The sequence below is a fragment of the Pistacia vera genome, unplaced genomic scaffold (genome assembly GCF_008641045.1).
Source record: "Pistacia vera cultivar Batoury unplaced genomic scaffold, PisVer_v2 Contig1477, whole genome shotgun sequence".
NCBI lineage: Eukaryota > Viridiplantae > Streptophyta > Magnoliopsida > Sapindales > Anacardiaceae > Pistacia > Pistacia vera.
In genome coordinates this window covers 109,824-122,748 of record NW_022195551.1, presented here as the reverse complement: position 1 = coordinate 122,748, position 12,925 = coordinate 109,824, and the positions used below count along the sequence as shown (strand labels likewise).

Below are 12,925 nucleotides of genomic sequence, written 5' to 3'. Positions count from 1 at the left end.
TCAATTATCCTCGATATTTTTATATTCAGTTATTAGACCAATGACTGGAATTGTAAATTGGATTGAGCAACAACTCAATCCCACTGTGCCGTAGGTTTGATGTCATTGCCATTTACTAAATTGCTCAGTGAGATAACTTCTCCCATACCTGGGAGTGATGAATCCTTTTTTGATCTACCATAGTCTTGATACACTCCTCGATGTAGCCAATCACTACCGTATTGATAACCTGAATAGAACTACATTGGGCTAGTGTCAAACTACACCAATTGGTACACATGGCGCTCCGATGATCTCAAGTCTAAGGATCACATAGACCATCATTCATTAGAGGATTTATTCCATAGACACTAGCATTACCATCCATATGGAATCCTCTGGTGGGTCTGTCTAGTGAACTTGCCTCCAACAAGCATCCATGCGTTACACCTGGTTGTCGGCAAACAACCTTGACAAGTGAGATCAGTCACTATCTTTTGACAAGGTCCTTCAACACTATGATAGCCTTATCGTATTATTTTTGTCCTTGGTCAGAATAATATTGGGGCTACGTACATTTGTAGAATGGCCATCATGAGTGATCATAGGGTTCTCACTATCAAGATTTGAAACACTTGGTACCCTCGTCACGTCACGATTCTACCATCCTAAGGACATATATCAATGCACGCAATTATGATTTACATGATATAAAAGAATATGTCTTTTATTGATAAATAAATATTATTACAAAGAGTCCATTTTACAATAATTGATTGGCTGTGGGCACCTACTCTAACAATCTCCCACTTGCACTATAGCCAATCATTCATGTATTTAATATTGAATGACCTTAAGTGTTTTTCATGCTTTTGTTGCGACAAAGGCTTCGTCAGTGGATCTGCGAGATTGTCATCAGTATGCACATTACTAATCTACACATCTTTCCTCTCAACCGTTTCTCTAATGAGATGAAATCATCTGAGTATGTGTCTAGACTTCTGGTGAGACCGTGGTACCTTTGCTTGAGCTATTGCTCCATTGTTGTCATAATAGACATTCATTGGATCAACAATTTTGGAGACCACACCAAGTTCAGTGACGAACTTCTTAATCCAGACTACCTCCTTAGCCATATCAGATAATGCGATATACTCAGCCTCTATTGTAGAGTCTGTATATAGATTTGCTTGGAGCTCTTCTAGCTCACTGCACCCCCATTGAGACAAAATACAAACTCGAATTGTGAGTGATAATCATCTTTATCCATTTGGAACTAGCATCATTGTATCCTCTTATGGCGAGCTCATCTTCCCCTCCATAAACCAAGAACATATCCTTGACAGTTATCCAATGATGCTCACTTGGATCCGATTGATATCTACTACAAGTGCTTAACACACTTGAGACATCAATCTGAGTACATAACATGGCATACATGATAGATCCAATTGCTGACGCATATGGGATCCTCTTCATTATATCTCTGTCATCATGTGTTTTAGAACACATATGCTTAGAGAGATAGACACCATTAGACATCAGAAGAAATCCCTTCTTGGATTCTTCCATACTAAATCTCTTCAATACCTTGTCTATGTATGTACTCTAACTTAGGCCAAGAAACTGATAAGAGCTTGAAAGTTTATATTTTGTTAGTGATTTAATCGGTTTATTTATGGAAAAATGTGTTTAAATTGTAGAATTTGAATTAATTCTTTCATAAATACCTTTTACGAGATCACAGGTGTATTTTGAGTATTTTCATGTTCAAAAGATATTTGAAGGGAACAAAATGATGTCGATGGAATTCATGACCCGTAGGAACAAACGGTACAAGAATCGGAGTTGAAACGAGAAAGTTGTGACTCGTCCAAGATCATAAAATCTGGAAATCCTTCAAGATGAGCATGCTTTGATGTTTCTATCATAACTTGAGTTGTAGAAATCAAAATTTGATGATTCTTGTGGTGTTGGAAAGGTTATTCAGAGAGGTACAAAGTTACTTTACCAAATTTAGAAGATCATAGACTCCTTTGACAGAAAGAATGATTGCCGCAGCGACTATTCTTACCGCCGTGGCGATGGGTCATGGGCCTATTAGGTTAATGCATTTTCCTAGTCCGAATCTAAATGGGCTAAGGCATTTAATCTTTTCCTAGTAAGATAAAAACCCTAGGACTATAAATAAGGGTTTTTAAGAAGTTTTAAAGGAGTGGAGAGAAGGAAGAAGGACGGCTACTATTTTGGAGATCGGAATTCTTGAAGTTCCCGTTCAACAATTAGAGAAGTGTTCATATTTTTTCTTTTTGAACTCATGTTATTAAATAGAATGATGGTTTGTATTATTGCAACTATGAACTAAATCTCTTTTCTAGGGCTAAAGATGTAGCCCAATTTATGAATATGTGTTGACGTTATCTTTATTAATTTCTTATTGAGCATTAATTCTAAGTTTTATTATTGTGTATAATACTTTCAATTCTTAAGGATCCAAGGGTTGAATGACATTATGGGTTGGGTTGAGATCGAGAGATGAAACCTGATTTGTCTAAGGTAATAAAACCATAGATTGAGTGAACGCTAGAGATAGGTTATCGCGATCTATGAGGCTCTGGTAAATTCCATAGAACTTAATGATCTCTTAGCTTCTACATCCAACTTAGAGATATTTAGGGTTGTTGTTTAAGGGTTAATTCACTAATTGTTCAAGAGAAAATTAGGGGAATATTAGGGAGTTTGGCCTTTATAATAAGCTTAATTAGGATAGTAATAATCATCAATACATAGGATTAAATTAGTGTGAAATATGTGCCCTAGGGTTTAGCCATATTGATCTTTACACCAAAGTTTTTCTAAAATTCTGATTTTGTTTAGTTTTTAATTTGTTTTCTTTTTCATTAAATTCATTCATAAAATTCGGTTTCATCAAATAGCAATAAAATAGACTAGTTTGGTACTTGGTAGGTAGTTCTCTTGGGATTCGACACTCGTTTACTTGAGCTTTATTACTTGTATGATTTCGTATACTTGCGAATAGCCCGTCAAGTTTTTGGTGTTGTTGCCTGGGAACTATTTCGTTTTACCAATATCAATACAAAATACTTAGTTGCTAATTTGATTTGATTTATTTTTGGTTACTAATTAATTTTTATTTTTGTTTGCTTTGTTTGTTGTTTTCAATTAGAATCTGGAGAGTTTACGTTCAAGAGGTGGTGGTGATCTTAATCCACTAGATTTTGAGATTGAGAGAACGGCTAAACAATTGAGGAAAGAAAAGAGGCAAGCTGACTTTGAAAAATCAATGGCTAACACAGGAATTGTGAATCCCAATGTGGGAAATCAAGAGAATGAGAATGAGGATACCTTAGGAGGAAATGCAATGGGTGGAGCAACAGTGGTTCAAAGAGCATTGAAGGACTACTCTAGTCCTACTATTAATGGGTGCTATTCTAGCATTAGGAGACCACTAGTTCAAGCGAATAATTTTGAGATCAAGCCAGCAATTATTCAAATGATTCAGCAATCGGTCAAATTTGTGGGGTTACCTAATGATGATCCAAACTTGCATATCACAAATTTTCTGGAGTTATGCTACACATTTAGGCATAATGGAGTATCCAACGACGCAATTAGGCTAAGGCTTTTCCCATTCTCTCTTTGGGATAAAGCTAAGGCTTGGTTGATTTCTCTGCTGTAACGCCCCACATGAGGTACGTAGTTATTGTTGCTTCTTTCGCTCTTATTTGAGTTGGTTTTGGTATTATTGTTTGATTGAGTGTTGTGTTGAATGCTTGCCCTGAAATTGGTTGAAAATAGAAGAAGTTTAGTGTGCCAAGCTTTGCCGGGGCGAAGGAGAATCTTTGCCGCGGCGAAGATGTGTTGAAACCACGGGGAAACTCTCTGGACAGTTTCGCCGCGGCGACAGAAGTGTCTTCGCCGCGGCGACAGGCCGATTAAAATGTTGGTTAAGTTTTAGATATTTTCTTCCCTAAGGGCAATTTGACCATTCTACCCCTAATTAGCAGGAAAAGTGGGGAGTTAATTGTAAGGATTTTTCATGGAGAATATGTTGATATGGGGGTGAGTTTGTAATGAATCAAAGGATTATAGATGGAATTCCCAAGAAGAGTAAGGGCAAAATGGGAATGCTTTGGTATAAATCATTAAAAGGAATTAAGAGTTAGCAAACCCCTCATTCTTTTCTCCAAAAACGCAACTCTTCATTCTTCTTCCTCTCAACTTCTCTTTTCTTTTGATCAGGAGTTCCAAAGGGTTTTTGAAGGGATTTGGGTAGAAAATCAACCTAAAGCTTCCTAGGTAAGGATTCCTACTAAGTTGTGTGATTTGTGAGTTTTAGTTCAATTGAAGTTTGAGGGTTTTTGTTCTTTGGTTAGAGTAGAGAAAAAGTCAAGCAAAACTAGTGAAGGAAGAGTTGGTGAAGTCTCTCCCTAACAAGGTAAGTAAAACCCCCCAAGTTGAGATTTATGAATTTTCTTGATTAGGGTTTTGATAGAAATGTGTATGTATGTGAGTGCATGTAATATGCCATGTTGGAGTTAAATAGAGATTTCTATGCCTTAAGAATGCTTACATCTTGCAATAGAGAAATGAGTTGTGGGTTGGAAAGGTAGTTTGAGATGAAATCGAAGGGGATTATGGATCCCTTTTTGGAAGTGTTGTGTTGGCAGGTTTTAGGTTTTGTGAAGGGGTTTTTCCCATTTTGGATGGTGAAAAAGTTTTAGAATCATGCTATAATAGGTTCTTAGTGCACATGAGTTGTTTGATGAAATGCCTAATAGAGGTTTGAGTGTGAGTAATGAACCTTATTCTTGCAACATTGCATGTTGGCATTTCATAAGTGCCTTGGTAGAGATGAACCATCCATAGGCACTAATTGTGCATTGAAAAGTGACCTAAGAAAGTGTAGAGAGCTTGGTGGATGCAACTACTTTAAGAGTAGAGAGAATGAAAAATGTAGAATAGAGTGATTAGAAGAGTAGAATATTTGGGATGATGCTTTGTGATCATCACCCAACCGTTATGGGAATGGATGATGCTTTGTGATCATCACCCGAATAGCCTTAGAGATGGGTCGATGCTTTGTGATCGTTACCCTTGAGTGTAGAAGCGGGTAGATGCTTGTGACCACTACCGGTTAGTTGTTAGATAAGTGGGTTGATGCTTTGTGATCATCATCCAACATTTAGTAGAAGCGGGTTGATGCTTTGTGATCATCACCGACAGTGAATAGAGAGGGTTAATGCTTGGTGATCGTTCCCAAAGGTCATGAGAAACGGGTAGGTGCTAAGTGGTCTCCACCGATAGTTAGGAAAACAGTAGGTGCTTTGTGATCCCCACTCGGTAGTCACTAAGAACGGGTTGGTACTGTGTGAATTCCACCGGTAGTCATGGTGAGTGTGATGGTGCTGTGTGAACACCATCCGGCCGTACTCGGTAAGATGAGGCCATGGTATTTAGTAGAAAAACGAAACAGAATTAGAAAAGGAAAGAATTAAGAGTTATACACGGGGATAGACAGTTAGAGGGTTTTACTTATGAGATTATTTGTGCTCACCCGTTATTTTCCTTTGTGGATGCCGTTTAGTGTTGATGCGGTCGGAGGGGCATCGGCAAGCGAGGAGCAATAGCTACAATGTTCCCTGTTTTGTCTTTTAAAATGAATTTTGTAAACAGATATCTTTGTGTTATAAAGACATATGAGTTGAAATGAAAAGAAAACTTTGGGCCCAATTTACATTGTTATTATGCATGCATTGTACTAGTTTGCAGTAGTTATTACATTTTTGTATCAGAGCAAAGATTTTGGGATTGAACAGTGTACTATTCTCATCGCCATGACGGCCTATAACCAACTGTGTGAGTATTTTTCCTTACAGTACTTGGTTCTTGAGTTCATTAGTGTGATCATTTGTAGATGAGGCGTAGTTATCGAAATCGTGGTAAGGGTGTGGTGAATGAAGGAAAACTTCTAACCCACCAGAGTCTACGCCCCCTCCCTTGGATGAAGCTAGAATCCGGGGAATTGTACAGCAAGGTATGGCAGAAACTCAGGGGAGAGTTGTACCCCCGTACAGTAGCCAGTTACAAATGTCGAAGGAGTCAACCGGTACCTCCCCCAGTACAGAACAGAGTTGAACCGATTTACGGTCTTTCTAGTCAGTATCAACCCTCAGAGTTTAAGGGTACTAAAGATCCAGTAATAGCAGAAGAGTGGCTTGGGTCAGTAGAACGAGGCAGGGTTTTTCCCATGTCAGACCGGGAGAAGATCCGGTATGCGAGTTTCTGTTTCGGGGTGATGCCCGAATGGTGGGGAATTAAGGAAGAACTCATGAGTGACAGTAATGACGTGGGAAGAGTTCAGGCAGCGTAAATTGAGGCGAGTATAGAACAGAGGACCAAGTTCATGAGAAGGTCCAAGAATTTATCAGTTTACAGCAAGGGACTAGCACCGTGAAAGAGTACTCGGTGAGATTCAATCTCTTGCAAGGTTTGCACCGGGAATAGTTAGTTACTCCGGCTTGAGAAGGGATAAGTTTGTGCATGGATGAAGCCAGAGATAGCCCGGGATATAATGACAAGCTCCACCCCCCCTCGAAATTATAGTGAGGCATTGAGGGGGCGATGAAGGCGGAGATTTTGAGAATAAAATCTTCCCGTAGGATCCTCGACAGGAGGACCGAAGGAGCTACCCTCCGTCCTCAGAGAGAGAAACATGAGGGTGTAAAAGGTAAAGAAATGAGAAATCCAAGAAGAAGTTTCAGTATAGACAGAATAGAAAAGAGTGGAAGAGTAAGCGACCTCGGAAGGAAGGGTTTCCTCCTTGCCCTAAATGCGGGAAGAATCACCCGGGGGAATGTCTGAGGGATCAGAGAGTGTGTTATAGGTGCGACAGCCAGGGCACATGATGAGAGATGTTAAAGCTCCTCTTCCCCAACCACTCAGAGGTCAGGAGTTACTGCGAATGCCAGAGTTTTACTGTGGCACAAGGGGAAGCGAGAGGCAGTCCATCAGCCGTATGGTCAGTTATTATTTCATTCAGTCCCTTTATATGCTTTAATTGATTCAGGCGCTACTCTCGTTCATATCTTATAGGATTTGAGAGATTAGGTTTGAAACTACTAGAACAATTCAACCCATTAAGATAGAACTACCCGATGGGGTTAGTGTTGTGACTCAAGAGTTTTGTTAAGAGAGTCCTTAGTGATCCAGGGTAGAGGTTAACCGTTGACTTAATAGTTTCGATATGCCCGATTTTGATGTGATTCTGGGCATGGACTTTAGGGAGATATGGAGTAGAGATGACTGTCGGAAAAAGAAGGCGAGGTTAACCTCGATAGTGGAGATAAGTTTGTTTTGGAGAAGGCCATCAGTTGAGCATGCTGATTAGTAGCGTGAAAGCAGGAAGATGTGAGAAAGGGGTGTTCGGGATATATTGCCCATGTAGTGCGAGTGGTGGATGTTCCACGTTAGAGATTCAGAGGGTGCCAGTAGTTCGAGACTTTCTAGATGTGTTTTGGAAGAGTTCACGGGTTTGCCTCCAGAGAAGGAGGTAGAATTAGTATCGAACTAGCACCAGGGACAGCACCATATCTAAAGCCCCTTATCGAATGGCCCCAGCTGAGCTCCAAGAATTAAAGAAGGAACTCCAGAGCTTTTAGATAAAGGTTTTATCCGACCAAGCATTCTCTTGGGGAGCTCAATCCTGTGTGTTGAAGAAGAAGGATGGATCACTAAGGATGTGTATTGATTTAGGGAGTTGAATAAAGTTACAGTGAAGAATAAGTACCGCTACCCCGGATAGAGACCTTTTGATTAGTTGAAAGGAGCGCAGTGTTCCTCAAAATTGATTTGAGGTCCGGGTATCATCAGGTAAGAGTGGCTGAACAAGATGTGGCTAAAACTGCCTTTCGTACCAGATATGGGCATTATGAATTTGTAGTGATGCCTTTTGGTTTGACTAATGCCCCAGCAGTTTTATGGACTTGATGAAAGGGTATTCCATGAGTATTGGACCAGTTCTGTTGTCTTCATCGACGACATTTGATTTACTCAAAGTCAGAGAAGAGCATGAGAAACACTTGAGAGTAGTATGCAACGGCTGAGAGAAAGAAGTTGTGTGCTAAATTTCCAAGTGTGAGTTTTGGCTGAACCAAGTGATATTCCTAGGTCATACCGTGTCGAAGGAAGGGATTTCGGTAGATCGAGTAAGTGGCAGCAATCGAATGGCGAAGCCGAAACAGTGAAAGAAATCAGGAGTTTCTTAGGCTTAGCAGGTTACTACCGGCGATTTGTAGCGGGATTCGCCCAGTTGGCTAAACCGTTGACAGCTCTTACCAAGCAGAAAAACTCCTTTTATCTGGTCAGCAGCATGTGAAGAAAGCTTTCAGGAGTTGAAGAAGAGGTAACATCAGCTCCTGTACTAGTGTTACCGCAGGAGGGTGTAGATTATGACATTTAACAGACGCCTCTCTGCAGGGACTTGGCGCCTGCTGATGCAGTTAGGTAGGGTTATAGCTTATGCTTCTCGTCAATTGAAAGAGTACGGGACCAGATACCCTAGCATGACTTAGAATTAGCAGCCGTGGTCTTTGCTTTAAAGATATGGAGGCACACCTTTATGGTGTGAAAAGTACTATCTACACCGATCACAAGAGTATAAGTACTTCTTCACTCAAAAAGAGTTAAAATGAGGCAGAGAAGGTGGTTAGAGCTGGTCAAGGATTATGATGTGAGATCAAGTACCAACCAGGGAAAGCTAATGTAGTAGCCGATGCTTGAGTGAAAGCCCATGTTTTCCGGCTTACCAGGCGAGAAAGAGTTAATAGAAGAATTGTCTAAGGAGCAGATTGAGGTGATTCCGGGAAGAATTGCCAGCCTAGAGGTACAGTCCTCTTTACTAGAGGAAATTAGAGAAAAGCAAGTGGCAGATGAGTGGTGTCAGAAAATGTTCAGCAAGTGCGTGAGGGCAAGATAGCAGAGTTCTTTGTGAGGGATGGTGCTTTATTTCAGAAATGGTTGTGCATCTCCAAATGAGGAGTTGAAACAGAAAATTTATGGAGGCTCATGACACACTGTACACCGCTCTACGGGAGCAACTAGATTTATCAGGATGTAAAGAAAGGCTATTGGTGGTCAGGTATGAAGAAAGACATTGCAGAGTTTGTGGCTAAATGTCTAACTTGTCAGCAGGTGAAAGCAGAACATCAACGGCCGTCAGGGTTGCTTCAGCATTGAGTATTCCAGAGTGGAATGGGAGGGCGTTTCGATGGATTTTATCAGGGTTCCCCAGAGTGCAGAAAGGGTGTAATGCCATATGGGTGATTGTGGATGGTTAACCAAGTCAGCCCATTTTCTTCCAGTAAAGGAAAGTACCACTACAGATCAGTTGGCTCAGATTTACCTCAAAGAGACAGCAGATTGATGGTGTGCCCAAGACTATAGTATCAGATAGAGATCCAGATTTGTTTCAGCCTTCTGGACAAGTTTACAGAGGAGTTTGGGTACCCGTTTAGCATTCAGTACTGCCTATCATCTCGACAGATGGCCAAACCGAGAGAACGAATCGAGGTGCTCGAGGATATGTTGAGGGCCTGTTGCATGGATTATAGAGTATCCTGGCATGAGATGTTACCATTAGTGGAATTTGCCTACAACAACAGTTGCAGTCTACAATTAGAATGGCGCCTTACGAGGCTTGTATGGTAGATGGTTGTAGGTCCCCGCTTTATTGGGATGAAGTAGGCGAAAGAGATGAGGTGAGTACCGCTTGGGGCAGAGATGACTCAGAAACTAGTAGAAGATGTGAGTGTAACCGAAAATAGAATGAACAAAGCCCAAGATCGACAGAAGGTTATGCCGACTTGAAGAGGAAAGAGGTGGAATTCCAAGTGGGCGACAAAGTGCTTCTGAAAGTTTCCCCCTACAAGCGAGTAATGCGCTTCGGATGCAAAGGGAAGTTAGCAGAGGTAGTAGGTCCTTTTGAGGTCTTGCAAACGAGTAGGAAAGGGGCCTACAGATTGGCTCTACACCTAGCATGGACAGGGGGATGATGTCTTCCATGTCTCGATGCTACGGAAGTATGTAATGATCCCCTCCACATCCTGAGCGTAGAGGACAGTTGAAATAGCAGAGAATCTAGTTATGAAGAACGTCCAGTTCAGATCTTAGATCGAAGGGTTAAAGAACTTCGGAACAAGAGTGTTCCGCTAGTGAAGGTTCTTTGGAGGAATCACAAAGTGGAAGAGGCCACTTGGGAAGTAGAGCGGGACATGCGGGATCGTTCCCAGAGTATTTGCATGAATTTCGGGGACGAAATTCTTTAAGGGGGAAGAATTGTAATGCCCACATGAGAGGTACATAGTTATTGTTGCTTCTTTCGCTCTTATTGAGTTGGTTTTGGTATTATTGTTTGATGAGTGTTGTGTTGAATGCTTGCCTGAAATTGGTTGAAATAGAAGAAGTTTAGGGTGCCAGCTTCGCGGGGCGAAGGAGAATCTTTGCCGCGGCGAGGATATGTTGAAACCAGGGGAAACTCTCTGGACAGTTTCGCCGCGGCGACAGAAGTGTCTTCGCCGCGGCGACAGGCCGATTAAAATGTTGGTTAAGTTTTAGAATTTTCTTCCCTAGGGCAATTTGACCATTCTGCCCCTAATTAGCAGGAAAAGTGGGGAGTAAATGTAAGGATTTTTCATGGAGAATATGTTGATATGGGGGTGAGTTTGTTAATGATCAAAGGATATAGATGGAATTCCCAAAGAAGAGTAAGGGCAAAATGGGAATGCTTTGGTAAAAATTTCATTAAAAGGAATTAAGAGTTAGCAAACCCCTCTCTTCTTCTCCAAAAACGCAACTTTCATTTTTTTCCTCTCAACTCTCTTTCTTTGATAAGGAGTTCCAAAGGGTTTTTGAAGTGATTTGGGTAGAAAATCAACCTAAAGCTTCCTAAGGTAAGGATTCCTACTTAAGTTGTGTGATTGTGGAGTTTTAGTTCATATTGAAGTTGAGGGTTTTTTCTTTTGGTTAAGAGGAGAGAAAAGTCAAGCAAAACTAGTTAAAGGAAGAGTTGGTGAAGTCTCTCCATAACAAGGTAAGTAAAACCCAACCCAAGTTGAGATTTATGAATTTTCTTGATTAGGGTTTTGATAGAAATGATGTATGTATGTGATGTGCATGTAATGCCATGTATGGAGGTTTAAATAGAGATTTCTATGCCTTAAGAATGCTTACATCTTGCAAGTATGAGAAATGAGTTGTTGGGGGTGGAAAAGTAGTTTGAGATGAAACGAAGGGGTATATGGATCCCTTTTTGGAAGTGTTTTGTTTGGCAGGTTATGGTTTTGTGAAGGGGTTTTTCCCCATTTGGATGGTTAGAAAAAGTTTTAGAATCATTGCTATAATAGAGTTTCATAGTGCACATGAGTTGGTTGATGAAATGCCTAATAGAGGTTTGAGTGTGAGTAATGAACCTTAATTCTGCAACATTGCATGTTGGCCTTTCATAAGTGCATTGGTAGAGATGAACATCCATAGGCACTAATTGTGCATTGAAAAGTGACTAAGAAAGTGTAGAGGCTTGGTGGATGCACTACTTTAAGAGTAGAGAGAATGAAAAGCTGCTAGAATAGAGTGAATTAGAAGAGTAGAATATTGGGATGATGCTTTGTGATCATCACCCAACCGTTATGGGAATGGATTGATGCTTTGTGATCATCACCGAAAGCCCTTAGAGATGGGTCGATGCTTTGTGATCGTTCCCTATGAGTAGTAGAAGGGTAGATGCTTTGTGACCACTACCGGTTAGTTGTTAGATAAGGGGGTTGATGCTTTGTGATCATCATCCAAAATTTAGTTGAAGGGGTTGATGCTTTGTGCTATCACCCGACAGTGACTAGAGACGGGTTAATGCTTGGTGATCGTTACCCAAAGGTCATGAGAAACGGGTAGGTGCTAAGTGGTCTCCACCCGATAGTTAGGAAAACCGAGTAGGTGCTTTGTGATCCCCACTCGGTAGTCATAAGAACGGTTGTACTGTGTGAATTCCACCCGGTAGTCATGGAGAGTGTGTGGTGCTGTGTGAACGCCATCCGGCCGTACCTCCGATAGATGAGGCCAGGGTTTAGTAGAAACAGAAACAGAATTAGAAAAAGGAAAGAATTAGAGTTATACACGGGGATAGACAGTTAGAGGGTTTACTTATGAGCATTATTTGTGTCACCCCGTTATTTTCCTTTGTGGATGCAGGTTCAGGTGTGATGCGGGTCGGAGGGGCGTCGGCAAGCGAGGAGCAATAGCTACACTGTTTCCCCTGTTTTGTCTTTTAAAATGAATTTTTGTAAACAGTACTCTTTGTGTATAAAAGACATATGAGTTGAAATGAAAAGAAAACTTTGGGCCCAATTTTACATTGTTATTATGCATGCATTGTACTAGTTTGCAGTAGTTGTTACATCTGCCATCTGGGAGCATCACAACATGGAACGAGTTAGCTCAAGAGTTCCTCACTAAATATTTTCCACCTGCCAAGCTGAGGAGTGAGATTACCAACTTTCACCAACAAGATTCAGAGTCATTGTATGAAGCATGGGAAAGGTATAAGGATCTCTTACGGAGGTTCCCTCACCATGGTTTACCAATCTGGTCGCAAGTGCAAACGTTCTAGCAAGGGTTGCTACCAACTATTCAAGCTATGATTGATGTTGCAAGTGGGGGAGCCTTGAACAATAAAACACCAGAGGAAGCATACAATCTGATTGAGGTGATGGTGAACAATAACTATACGAGGACTTCCGAGAGAACTTCAACAAGGAAATCAGCAAGAGTGCACGAAGTTGATAGTTACACTGCATTGGCTACTCAACTTTCAAACATCTAGAAGCAATTAGGAAATGTGTTAAAAATAAATGCAATTGAATCTTCTTCTCTA

At 40.9% G+C, this 12,925-nt stretch overlaps 1 non-coding gene across 1 annotated transcript; it reads right to left on the bottom strand.

Annotated features, from left to right (window-relative positions):
* Positions 1-12,523: 12,523 nt before the first annotated feature.
* On the bottom strand, positions 12,524-12,630 carry LOC116124093. Its single transcript, XR_004127159.1, has one exon. It is a non-coding gene; the product is annotated as a small nucleolar RNA R71 (small nucleolar RNA).
* Positions 12,631-12,925: the final 295 nt, after the last annotated feature.